A 14,603-nucleotide genomic window follows, 5' to 3' on the forward strand; every position below is an offset into this window, starting at 1 on the left:
TTTTCCGAACACAACGCTATGAGACTGGAAATCAGTTACAGGAAAAAGAAACTGTAAAAAACACAAATACATGGAGGCTAAACAGTGCACTACTAAATAACCAAGAGATCACTGAAGAAATCAAAGAAGAAATTAAAAAATACATAGAAACAAATGACAACAAAAACTCAATGACCCAAAACCTATGGGACGCAGCAAAAGCAGTTCTAAGAGGAAAGTTTATAGCAATTCAATCTCACCTCAAGAAACAAGAACAATCTCAAATAAACAATCTAACCCTACACCTAAAACAACTAGAAAAAGAAGAACAAAGAAAACCCAAAGTTAGTAGAAGAAAAGAAATCAGCCTATTTATATTGCAAGAAATGAGAGATCATGTTGGGGGGAGAACACTAGGCGTGTGGCCAAGTGACCACAGCTATTTTATTAAGGCAATTAGTATTGGTGTGAAATACAAATTTAATAAGTCACCCGGCTAGAAAACTGCCAGTTTGAACTGAAGGGGAAGGAGACAGGAAGGAATAAAGGAAGGCTTTGGACTTAGATTTTATAGGACAGGACCATGGAGCTATTTTGCTGTGAACATGAACTATTCTTTAAAGACAAGACAAAGGAAGAATGACCCTGAAGGTGATTCAGAGATCGTCAAGGACAGGATGGTAAGTGCTGCCTGGCAAAGCTGTGGGGGCAGGACCCCCTCTCTGACCCTCCTTCACAGTGGGTCTAGGAGGTGGGACATGGAGGCCTGGAGGGCGGAGCACTGAGCCAGAGGATTATTCTCAAGCCCTGAGAGTTTGTCTTACACTCTGGACTATTTGGAGCCTGTTACCCCTTTCTTCTTTCATATCTTTTCTTTTGGCATGGAAATGTCTAACCTATGCCTGTCCCACCATTGTATTTTGAAAGTATGTTACAGGTTTACAGCTCAGGATGTATTGTACCTTGAGTCTCATCCACATCTGACTTAGACGATATTTAGAAGAATCTTTGGATTTTAGATTTTAGAGGTGCACTAAAATGAGTTAGACTTTGGGGGCTGTTGGGATATAATTGCAGTTTTCATGCTAGAAGAACATGAATTTTAGGAGATCGTGGTGGAATGCTACAGACTGCATGTTTATATCCCTCCCCAAATATGTTGAACCCTAGTCCCCAAAGTGATAGTATTTGGAGGTGGGGCTTTGGGAGGTGATTAGGGCATGAGAACAGAGCTTTTATGAATGGGACTAGTATCCTTATAAAAGAGACCCCAGAGAGCTCCCTTGGCCCTTCCACCAAGTGAGGACACAGTGAGAAGACAGTCATCTATGAATCAGAAAGTGGGCCCTGACCAGACATTGAATCTGCTGGCAACTTGATTTTGGATAGACTTCCCAGCCTCCAGAAATGTAAGAAATAAATTTCTGTTGTTTACAAACCACCCAGATTATGGTATTCTGTTATAGCAGCCCCAACAGTCCAAGACACTCATGTTAAGATGGGCATTCTCAAATCTTGGAACTGACATTTAAGCTATGTGGCCACACAGGATCTTAACTGTCATGGTAGAACATATTCTATTACCTCAATAGGAGTCTCTATGAAAAAAAAACAAAAATGAACACAAATGTTGAAAGAGGAGAGATACTAAGGAAGGAAAGAAAGGAAAAAGTAGTACATGGTTTTCCAGTAACTAAGCTGGATGGGTGCAGGAGCCAAACACAACTGGCCTTTGTCAGAGAAGTCTGTAATTATTCCCAAGGGTGTTATAACAAATGGAACAATATGATTTACAACCAAATTGAGAAACGTTTAAAATTGAAAAGGGGTGCTAAAATAAGTTACAGGCTTTAACTTATTTACAACTAATATAAGCAGGCAAACCTATGGTCATCCACATTAGAGCCTAAACAAGCAAGTTCTAACATAAAATTTAGAAGAAACAATAGATATAATTACTATGTATGGACTTTAGTTTCAGCTCTGAGCTTGAAAGTCACTCTCATCCTTACAAGAAAAAAGCTGAACAAATTAAAAATGAACAACTTTTTGGATTTTCGTATCAATGAATTGAGGTCTCAGAGCAAACCACCACTGTAAAATTGAAAGAAGTTGAAAACCCACAGTTGTGTGGATTTTTTCTCACACTGTCCAATTGTCCAACATCAGCAGGGTGTCCTACAATTCAATTCAATTCTGACACTACCTACCTAAAGTTAGTGGCAGATCTCTTAAGTTAAGGGTTCAGTTCCACAAGAATGTCCTCACTTCAGATGCCAATCATAAGTCTGGACCTCACATGCTTCTGACCAACTAGCTATAAATCAAGGATTCCCATGACCCCGTGTTCAGGTTCAAGAATTTGTTAGAATGGCTCATAGAACTCTGACATTTACCAGTTTATTATATAACAACGGATGTGATAAAGGATACAGACAAACAGCCAGACAACAAGGTACAAAGGTGAGGTCTGGAAGAGTCTTGAGTACAGGAACTTCTGCCCCTTGGGGTAGAAATGTGACATTCTCCTAGCATAAGGTGTTTTCACCAGCCCAGAAGCTCTCCAAACACTTTCAGTCAGAGTTATGGAGGCTTTACCACATAGGCATGATCAATTATTAACTCAATCTGGCTCCTCTCCCCTCTCTGGAGGATGGAGCGGGGCTGAAAGTTCCAACCCTCTAATCATGCCTTGGTCTTTCTGGGAACCAGCCCCCATCCTGAAGCTGTTTAGGGTCCCCCAGCTACCAGTCATCTCATTAGTGCACAAAAAGATACCCATCCCTCCAGAAATCCCATGGGTCTTAGAAGCTCTGTGTCAAGAACAGGGGGCAGAAACCAAATGCAGATTTCTCACTATGTCCCAGTCCACCCCCTGGTCTCTAGTCATAGACCTTTTATAGCAAAAGGATCATAAAAGTCAAAAGATAACGGCACATTACTAGAATTCCACTCCATCATTAATAATTAGTCCCAGGGCAAAGCCAGTCAGGTTTTCCGGCTTCTATTCAATCTTATCAGGTTCAGGTTCCAAAAGCAGGAATGGTCTCAGCAATATAGCATAATGACTTTACCCTTTCAGGCATCTGGTATAATTGAGCTAAAAGACAATATTATCTCTTGCTCTGCACCTCTTTTAAAGTGTTAATGTAATATAGGATTTCCCTCATTAAATAACTCACTTATTCATTTATTTACCCTCAGCTACTATTCCTTCAATTAAATGTTTTTCACCTTTGGAAGGAGCATTATATTTGACCACTGTGCTCGTCTAGATTGCAGGCAGTAATACTAGCCTAGCAAGTACCTCCATCTCAGTCCACTTCCATTTACATAGGGTAAGATTACATAGGTGCAGAACTAGTGGACTGTTTTTACCACCAGGCAATATAGCTTCATTCACTGTTAACCCCAATTTTGCCAGATGGGGTGAAAGCACAACCCACACCCATCAGGCCCTTTGGAATTCTGACATAAAGTTTTAAAAATATAGTCACAGTTTCTCGCTTAAGAACTATCCCTGCTTCCAGCATTTGTAGTCGCAATCCTGGTCCTGTGACCACTGCATTGAGTAGGGAAAAAACAAAATTGAAGTGACATGGGGAAGAAAAAAGTATAGCTATTATACCAGTGTCCTCCTGCCTTGGCAAAAATTGCATAGTCACACCAGGATCCTCCTCCACTGCTTCTTCTCCAGATCCATCAGGAAAACAGAAGAATCTAGCTAGTGGGAACACTCCTTTAGCCCAGGGGTCCCCAACCCCCGGGGCTCTGGACCGGTACCAGTCCACAGCCTGTTAGGAACCGGGCCACACAGCAGGAGGTGAGCAGCGGGCCAGAGAGCGAAGCTTCATCTGCCGCTGCCCATCGCTCCCCACCACTCACATTACCACCTGAACCATCCCCACCCCCTATCCGTGGAAAAACTGTCTTCCACAAAACCGGTCCCTGGTGCCAAAAAGGTTGGGGGCCGCTGCTTTAGCCCCACTCCTCTTGAGTGTAAGCACACACTCATGAAGGTGTGTAAACCAACTCTTCATGCCTGTATCTCCCCCCTGTTTCAGACCACCAATGACTGAATTGCTCGTCCCAATTCTCTATCAAACTATTATTCTCAGGAGGATATCTCTCTGCTCATTGTTGGATATTACAAGCTATAAAGTTTGTCCCTTGATCTGAAGAAATACGACTCAGAGTTCAAATTGATGCAATATCTTCCATCCCGGTTTTTCTATAGCACTCTAAGCATTTACATCTACTACCCAAAAAGCAAAGCTCAATCCTGAGTCAGTATCTATTCTTGTCAAGAACCATTTGTAGCACCCAGAGCTACCAGCGTCACTCTGACTGGCCAGCTATGTTCAAGGCCTTCCTACGTAGTCACATAGCCATCTGCAGTCTCTGTCTCTTTTGCTGGCAGACAGAAGAGTTCTTACTGGCATTCTGTGCCTCAGACTGTACAAGAGAGGTATGTCCAAATTCAGTCCATCTCTGCTTTGCTACAGTACTTCCAAGTCCACTCATTTCTTGGACCCAGGTGGCTGTCTTAAGCAATCCCATGGGAATATGTGCTTGTTGACTCCAATCACCTTCTAAACCTGGAAGGAAGTTCTGATGGGCATCAACATGTACAACTTTAATGCACCCCTCAAATTCCCACAGTGATTTTCATTGGGATGTGACTCATATGGGCATCCTTTTAATAGGCCAGGTTTCCATTGCCCTTCTGTCTGATCATATGGCCAGGTCACTGGCCGTTGCCCATAAGTCAGTAAAAACCCAAACATCGGGGCTTTTACCACTGTTCAATTCTTCCATCAGTGCTAGGAAAACAGCATGCAATTCAGTCCACCAAACTGATTTGTTTTTACCTTCTTCAATCAGAGTGGCAGCCTTCCAAAGAGAATGTTGTCTATTCACTTTGGAACTGCCATTCACAAACCAAGAAGCTTTTTGTTGTTCATTCAAGCACTACTTATAAGACACTGCCCAAGTGACGACAGAAACCAGCAGCTCCTCACACAGCTCCAGAGTCAGTCCTAGGGGAAAAGAGGCTCCTTGTTTGAGAATATCTCCTCCTTGCATTCCCTGGGTAGTATGATCCTGTATAAACCATTTCCATTTTACTATGGAAATCTTCTGGGCACCATCATCCCTGTTAGAGTATTTCTCCAACATCACCTGAGACATCATGGGTATTTCAGGTTTAGTGGCAGTTTCAATTAATATCAAGCTAGTAATTGTTCCTTAAATGGAAATTCTCTGGTTCAAAATCCCAGTAGTCATTGAGGGGAGGTACTCACAGGCTTTTGCCATAAGCCCCTGTTTATGTGCTCCACATAGGACTATCACAGAGAGAATGTGTCTCTACCAGCATTCCAGCTTCTGTTCTACACTCTGTAGGCTCAGGCAATCTTAATGATACCTATTTAGAATGTCCAATTAACATTGCTTGAAGGGCAGATTTACATGCCTCCTGTTTTACAATGCTAGATAAGGGAAACATTCTCCCATGAGATACAATGTCCAGCCCCACAGTACAATCAAGGAAAAGAGACATAACCACTTCACATAAAGCCTGTTGAAAGATACCAATTCGTCCACAAACTTTTACCTTGATTCCATCAACATTTACATTCTTAACTGTAGCTTCCATTAGGACTTCATCAACAGATTTTGGTTTTACAATACTAGGTAGGAGAAGTGTTCCCTAGCCAGACATAATATCCATTCCCATACAACATTCAGATAAAGGAGACACAACTTCTCTACATAAAGCATGTTTAAACATTCAACTTTCATAATTCTTTCAACCCTTACATATTACATATGTTCTCTCAATCTAATTTTAGTTCTAATGATGGCTTCACCAATGGGTTTTGGCACCACAGTGTGTGGGGCTGTCATATCAAGGTGTCCCAGGAACTTCTCTATCCCACGATGGTTTTATCTACTCATGTGCAAAAGGCTTTGGCTCCCCAGCAGGGGGTCAAACCAAGGGTCCTAGGCCCTTCTGTCAATCTTTATCCTGATTAAGTTGTCAGTCTCCAGCCCTAAGGGTTTGCAGGTCAGGCTTCTCGCTGTATTCTTTGCCTTTTGGCTTTAATTTCTCCAAACTATGGACGATGGAGGGATTGTTTGGGGCCTTTAACGTTGGGAGTACAGCCAAGGGTCCCTTTGGCCCACCTAACTTTAACAGTATTATATTAAGACCTTTGTTTAAATCCCATTTTTAATCTAATTAAGCAAAAAGGCCATTAGACTGAGGTAGTCGTAATGCCTTAACAGCCTATGTAAGCAAACAAAAACCTAAGCCCATAAATGCCTCAAGGTTAAGAAGTCAAAACTTGAGGACAACCAATCACAAACAGCCAACTAGATGTTCCCAAAGAAGGCAAGCACTTAAGCTATGGCCAATCAAGTCCTTTCCTTGCTTTGCTTCTACAACTTTCCCCTAGCTCCTGTCGGTGGAGTGCTCCTAACTATTTCTGGTTTGGTGTTGCCTGATTCAAATAGAGTTTTGCTCATATAAACTCTTAACATTTTAAATATGACTCAGTTTATCTTTTAACATCATCAATGTCCACTTTATTCAACTCATTCTTAATAATCATCTAAAGATTTCCACCCTGCTCAGGTGAGTCCTATGATTCTCTCCCTTTTTTTCCTCTGTTTCACTATTTTCAATATTTGCTTTACTCACCTTATTTCTTAATGTTTAAAAATTTCCACCTTCTTGGGAGGAGTCTCTTGACTCTCCCCTCTCTGTCTTCCTGCAGTCTCTTGTTAATTAACCTAACGTTTTTATCAGTATCTGTGAGACCCATAAGGGGAAGCTGAGATAGCAAATTCTATAAGGCTTCCCAGACTGTTGCTTGATTTTGCAGCAGTAAGTAACATGGGGTGCCCATGCAAAAGGGACCCCCTTAATCACAGCATTAACCATAACCTGGGTAACAGGCATATTCAGCAGGTGAATATCCTGATTATCATAAAACCAGTCCCACATTTATAGCAGAAATTGGGCAGTCCCCTTTCTCAGTGTAAACAGACCTTATAGTGGCTTTTATCCAGTTCACCAGACTAGCTTTGCCTTTGGGAATAGCCTCCTGTGTATCTGGATTATGTACAGCCATCTGTGATTGTTCAGTAGTGAGCTGTGGGTCCTGTATCAACCCAAACACACCGTTCTGTCCTGCAGCATTCAAAACCAAAGACAAGGCCCCTAAATTAGTTACTCCCACAATTCATTTTAGTAAAAGTTCTTCAGAGAGCTGATGATAACAAGCTACAAAATGAAACTCCTTCACACTATACCCCCTGGTTTCAGTAGTTTCTTGGTTTTGTCCTCTTCCCATGTTAACTACCTTCTTGGTGACCAGAAGCCTTAGAGGTTATTTCTGTTGCCTGGCATAATTTTTCTTTTCATGGGCAGCTTTGAAGCTAGTAGTGGATGCTCAAATCAGCTCAAATCTGAGTTTGGTACACCATCAGGTTCCAACCAAGCATTTTCTTTCCTTTTAGCAATTACAGATAACAATAACCAAGGGATTATATATTTCACTTTTTTCTTGTTAGTTTGCACTTCCCAGAAGTTGGATCCATCTCTAAATTCCACTGTTAACTTTTACCTTTAGTAACTGGCCACAGCATAGCTGCTATTCCATTACATAGGTGACCACATGGCCACCCAGAAATCAAAGGTTCCTCATCTCCCACGTTTTCATTCTTCCTCTTCCCAAAACACATGTTTCTTTGGGAAAAAGGAAAGAAACATAGAACAAGTTTAATAAATAGAAAAAAGTTTAAAACATAATATATATTGTGCTCTGTGATGACCTAGATGGGTGGGATGGGGGAGTGAGAGGGAGGTCAAAGAGGGAGGGGATATATGTATACATACAGCTGATTCACTTTGTTGTACAGCAGAAACTAACACAACATTGTAAAGCAATTATACTCCAAATAAAAAAAAAAAAAGAGAGAGAGAGAGAAGGGAAGAAGTGGCAAAAAAATTAATAAATATTAATTCAACTGTATCCATAATCACTTTAAATGTGAATGATATCAATATACCATTCAAAAGACAAACTGTCAGACTGGATAAAAAAACAAGATCCAGCTCTATGTTGTCTACAAGAAATCCACTTTAAGTATAAAAATACAGATAGGTTAAAAGTAAAGGGATGGAGTATACATACCATGCTAACAATAATTAAAAGAGAGCTGAAATCGCTATATTAAAACAGACTTTAGACAAGAAAAATTATCATGAAAAAGGAGGAACATTACATAATAATTAAGGGGTCAATTTTCCAAGGAGACATAATAATCCTTAACTTGTATGCATCTAACAACGGAGCACTAACACATGAGGCAAAAACTGAGAGAACGGCAAGGAGAAATAGACAAACCCACCATTATAGTTGGAGACTTCAACACCGCTTCTTTCATCAATTAGGTCAAGCAGGCAGAAAATCAGTAAGGATATACTTGACCTAAAAGCACCATTAATATATTTGATCTAATTGACATTTATACAATCCCTCAATCAACAACAACAGAATATACATTCTTTTCAAGCTCACATGGAACATTCACCAGTATAGACTATATTCTTGGCCATAAAGTATATCTTAACAAATTTAAAAGAGTAGAAGTCATGTTCTCAGACCACAATGGAATTAAACTACAAATTAATATCAGAAAAATAGCTGGAAAATCTCAAAGTTTTTGAAGATTAAATAACACCCTACCAAATAGCACATAGATCAGAAAATAAATCTCAAGAGAAATTTAAATATATGTTTAACTAAATAAAAATAAAATTACAATTTATAAAAATTTGTGGAATGCAGCAAAAGCAGCACTTAGAAGGAAATTTATAGCATTAAAATTCATATATTAGAAAAAATATCTAAATAAGTAATCTAAGCTTCAATTTTAGGAAACTAGAGAAAGGAGATAAACTTAATCCTAAAGCAAGCACAGGAAAAGAAATAATAAAAATTAGAGCAGAAAGCAATTAAATTTGAAACAGGAAAACAATAGCAAAAATTAAAAAAAAAAACAACCAAAAGCTGGTTCTTTGAAAAGGTCTATGAAATTTATAAGCCTGTAGCCATACTAACCAAGATAAAAACAGAACACAAATTACTAATATCAGAAATGAAAGGGGGCATGCAATGGACATTAGAAGGATAATGGGGTACCATGAACAACTCTATGCCCACAAATTTGATAACTTAGATGAAATGGACACAAACTATCCAAACTCAAATGAGAAGAATTAATCTGAATAGACCTATCTATACCTATTTAAAGAAATTGAATGAGTAATTAATCCTTCCAAAAATGAAATTACCAGGGCCAGATGGTTTCACTGGTGAATCTACCAAACATTTAATGAAAAAATAATACCAATTCTCTTCAATCTCTTCCAAAAAACAGAATCAGATGGAATATTTCCTAGCTCATTTTATGAATCCAGCACTTCCTTAATACTAAAATCAAATAAGGACATTACAAGAAAGGAAAGTTTTTAGACCAATATCTTTCACAGATGGAAAAATCCTCAATAAATACTAGCAAATCTAATCCAACAATAAATTTAAAAAATTATAAACCATAATCAAGTGAAATTCCTTCCAGGTACACAAAGGTTGGTTCAACATTTGAAAACCAGTTCATGTAATCCATCACATCAACAGGCTACGGAAGAAAGAAAAATCATATGATCATATCAATCGATGCAAAAAAAAAGTATTTGACATAATCCAACACCAATTCATTATAAAAACTCTCAGCACAGTAGGAACAAAGGGGAATTTCCTCAACTTGATGAAGAACATCTGTAAAAAATCTATAGCTAACATCACATTTAATGGTGAGAAACCAGCTGTTTCCCCCTCTAGGACTGGAACAAAGACAAGCATGTCCCGTCTCACCATCCCTATTAACATCATTCTTGAAGACCCAGCCAGTACAATAAGGCAAGAAGAGGGAATAAAAGATGTACAGATTGGGAAAAAAGAAATAAAATTGTTTTTGTTCATGGATGACATGACTGTCTATGTAAAAACTTACAAGGGATCAACAATAACAAGAAAAGTATCCTGGAACTAATAAGTGGTGGTTATAGCAAGGTTGCAGGATATAAGCTTAATACACAAAAACCAACTGCTCTCCAACATGCCAGCAACAAACAATTGAAATTTGAAATTAAAACACAATACATTTACAACACTGCCAAAAATGATATACTTTAGTATAAATCTAACTATAAAACTCTAATGAAAGAAATTAAAGAAGATCTACTTACTGTATTTTAATTATTCTCCTCCATTAGGAAAGATGAATACAGTAATGGAAGGGGGAAGGAACTATTTAGTTGACCATCTATTATATGCCAGATATTATGTAAAAGCACTATTTAGATTATTACTTTTCACAATTACAAAAATCCTATGACAGGGGCTTCCCTGGTGGTTCAGTGGTTAGGAATCTGCCTGCCAATGCAGGGGACACGGTTCGAGTCTTGGTCTGGGAAGATCCCACATGCCACGGAGCAACTGGGCCCGTGAGCCACAATTACTGAGCCTGCGCGTCTGGAGCCTGTGCTCCGCAACAAGAGAGGCCGCGATGGTGAGAGGCCCGCGCACCGCGATGAAGAGTGGTCCCCACTTGCCGCAACTAGAGAAAGCCCTCGCACAGAAACGAAGACTCAACACAGTCATAAATAAATAAATAAATAAATAAAAGAACGTGAATTTCTTTAAAAAAAAAAAAAAAAAAAAGATCTACTAAATTTGCCCATATGCATATTCTAAAGCGCCAGCAATCCCATTCTTAGGTATATACCTAACAGGTATACATTCTGTTCATCAAATGATACATACAAGAATGTTAATAGCAACTGTATTCTTAATAACCCAATTCTGGAAATAATTCAACAATAATATACAGTATAATGGATAAATACATTCTGGTATATTCATACAATGGAAAACTATAAAACGATAGCAATGAATGAACCACAGCTACATGCAACACAGATGAATCTTGCAAAGATATTTTTGAGCTAAAGGAACTAGACATAACGTAAATAATTCCGAATACATAAATTTCAAAAATAGACAAAACTAAGCTCTGGTGTTATTGACTAGAGGGATTACTACTTAGAAGAGAGCAGGAGACATTCTTCTGGAGTGCTAACTAATGTTCTGTTTCATTAGCTCAGTCATAGTTACATGGGTATATTCACTTTGTGAAAATTCATTGAGTTGTACAACTATGATTTTGCATTTTCTGCAGTATTCAATTATTCAAGTAAAAGTTTACTAAAAATATTAATTGTAGTTATATTACATAATGAGAAATGCATTTTTCATTTGTTTTTTATAGCTTTCTGTAGTTTCCAAATTATCTATGATGTTTCCTTTTGAACAGCTTTATTGAAGCATAACTTAACATGGATGAAATCAACTCATTTTAAGAGTACAATTCAATGAAGTTTGGCAAATGTATAAATATGTGTAACCACCACCACACTCAAGATACAGAACACCTCCATCTCCCCAAAAGTCTCTAATACCCTTTTGAAATAAATCCCCTTCCCACCGCAGTCTGATCACTGGTCTGCTTTCTGTTGCTATAGTTTTGCCTTTTCTAAAAATTGCATATAAATGAAATCGTACAGTATGAAGTTTTTTTGTGTCTGGCTTCTTTCACCTTATGTGATGTTTTCAAGACAGTTCCATGTTATTGTATGTATCGGTAGTTCTTTCCTTTCTTTTACTGAGTAGGATTCCATTGTATGGCTATAGCACAATTTGTTTATTCAGCAGCTAAAGGACATTTGGGTTGTTTTCTTTTTTGCTATTATGAATAAAGTGACTAGGAGCATTTGAATACATTTCTCTTTCTCTTGGATAAATAACTAGGAATGGAATTTCTCAGCTTTATATGTTTAATTTTATAAGAAATTGCCAGACTGTTTTCCAAAACAGATATACCGTTTTGTATTTCCAGCAGCAACGTATGAGAGCTCAAACTATTCCACCTCCTAACACTTAGCATTACTGGTTATTTTCATTTTATGTGGTAGCATCTCATTGTGACTTTACTTTGCATTATTCTGATGACTAGTGATGCCATTTGTATATATTTTGGTGAAGTATCTGATCAAATATTTTGCCCATTTTTTAATTGGACTGTCTTATTGTTGAGATGTAAGAGCTCTTTATATATTCTGAATACAAGTCTTTTGTCAGATACATGTCATTTTGTCTTTTCATCTTCCTAATGATGTCTTTCAATGAGCAAACAGTTTTCATTTTGATGAAGTTCAATTTATCAATTTTTTAAATGCTCTGTCTTGTTTGGGCAATGTTCACTGTATAGAAAAAGCATGTTATATAAAAGGGAGCTGACAATGACTAAAAGGATCAATCTAACTGGGGGTGATTCAAATCCATAGATTTAAACCATCTATTTGAGTGACTGAAATGGACTGTTTGGAGAAAGAATAGTGTGAATACAAAGAAGGTTGAACAACCTTGCTCATAATGCACAACTAAAAAGGTATTTGGTTTAGGGTACAGGGGAAAAGAAAAGGATCAATTTCATAATAGATGTTACTACTTTAAGACAGCTTAGTCTCAGTTTAGAGAAATTAAACCAAACATGGTTATCTTTGTTCAAACCCTCCTTCAAAATAACGTGCAAAGCAAGAGGGAATCAGCTCTTCATGAATTAAGAGTAGTAAAGGGAGAAAAACTCTTTTTCATAAAGAAAATGGTAGGAAAAATAATACAAAGGAGAATTCGGAGAATGGTTTAGCTGAATCATTAAGCCGTATTCTGGATAGGAAAGACAGAAAAAGATATGCTTTTAAAATGAAAACACAAATTTAATTGCAGTACACATCAAGTTTGGACTATATGTGAAATAAGCAAAAATAACTACTATTAGACACTTTTTTTTTTTTGAGACTAATATGAGTCCTGCCCCACAGAGCTTTTTTTTTTTTAATCAGTTTTTTATTGAAGTTGATTTACAATGTTGTATTAATTTCTGCTGTACAGCAGTGGTTCAGTTATACATATATACACATTTTATTTATTCTTTTCCATTATGGTTTATCATAGGATACTGAATATGGTTCTCTGCTATACAGTAGGACCTTGTTGTTTATCCATTCTGTACATAAAAGCTTATATCTGCTAACCCCAACCTCCCACTCCAACTTTCCCTGAACCCCCTCCCCCTTGGCAACCACCAATCTGTTCTCTATGTCCATGATTCTGTTTCTGTTTCATGGATAGGTTCATTTGTGTCATATTTTAGATTCCACATATAAGTGATATCATATGGTATTTGCCTTTCTTCTTCTGACTTACTTCACTTAGTATGATAATCTCTAGTTTCATCCATGTTGCTGCAAATGGCATTATTTCATACTTTTATGGCTGAGTAGTATTCCATAGTATGTATGTACCACATCTTCTTTATCCATTCATCTGTTGATGGACATTTAGGTTTCCATGTCTTGGCTATTGTGAATAGTGCTGCTATGAACATAGGGGTGCATGTATCTTTTTGAATTATAGTTTTGTCTGGATATATGCCCAGGAGTAGGATTGCTAGATCACACTGTAATTCTATTTTTCATTTTCTGAGGAACCTCCATACTGTTTTCCACAGTGACTGCAACAACTTACATTCCAACCAACAGTGTAGGAGGGTTCCATTTTCTCCACACCCTCTCCAGCATTTGTTATTTGTAGACTTTTTAATGATGGCCATTCTGACTGGTGTGAGGTGGTACTTTATTGTAGTTTTTGATTTGCATTTCTCTAACAGCAATGTTGAGCATCTTTTCATGTGCCTATTGGCCATCTGTATTTCTTCTTTGGAGAAATGTCTATTTAGGTCTTCTGCCCATTTTTCAATTGGGTTTTTTTGTTGTTGTTGAGTGGTATGAGATGTTTGTATATTTTGGAAATTAAGCCCTTGTTGGTTGCATTGTTTGCAAATATTTTTCTCCCATTCTGTAGGTTGTCTTTTTGTTTTGTTGATGGTTTCCTTTGCTGTGCACAAGCTTGTAAGTTTGATTAGGTCCCATTTGTTTATTTTTATTTCTAATCCCTTGGGAGACTGACCTAAGAAAGCATTGGTACAATTTATGTCAAAGAATTTTTTTTAAAACATCTTTATTGGAGTATAATTGCTTTATAATGGTGTGTTAGTTTCTGCTGTATGACAGAGTGAATCAGCTATACATATACATGTATCCCCACATCTCCTCTCTCTTGTGTCTCCCTCCCACCCTCCCTATCCCACTCCTCTAGGTGGTCACAAAGCACCAAGCTTATCTCTCTGTGCTATGTGGCTGCTTCCCACTAGCTATCTATTTTACATTTGGTAGTATGCATTAGTTCATGCCACTCTCCCACTTCGTCCCAGCTTACTCTTCCCCCTCCCTGTGTCCTCAAGTCCATTCTCTACATTCAAAGAATGTTCTGCCTATGATATCTTCTAGGAGTTTTACGGTGTCACGTCTTATGCCTAAGTCTTTAAGCCATTATGAGTTTATTTTTGTGTATGGTGAGGGTGTATTCTAA

General features: G+C 37.9%; 1 long non-coding RNA gene across 2 annotated transcripts in view; it reads right to left on the reverse strand.

Annotated features, from left to right (window-relative positions):
• LOC309613377 overlaps positions 1 to 14,603 on the reverse strand; it is an 87,206-nt gene that overhangs the window by 24,572 nt on the left and 48,031 nt on the right. The window contains exon 4 of one of the 2 annotated variants that reach the window (XR_014235688.1): positions 5,229 to 7,732. The exons of the other annotated variant lie outside the window; for it this stretch is intronic. This is a non-coding gene — a long non-coding RNA (uncharacterized lncRNA). Of the gene's footprint in view, positions 1 to 5,228; positions 7,733 to 14,603 lie in introns of those variants that run through there. 2 annotated transcript variants of the gene reach the window in all.

Source organism: Balaenoptera borealis, assembly GCF_965194805.1.
Source record: "Balaenoptera borealis genome assembly, chromosome: 1".
Lineage (NCBI taxonomy): Eukaryota > Metazoa > Chordata > Mammalia > Artiodactyla > Balaenopteridae > Balaenoptera > Balaenoptera borealis.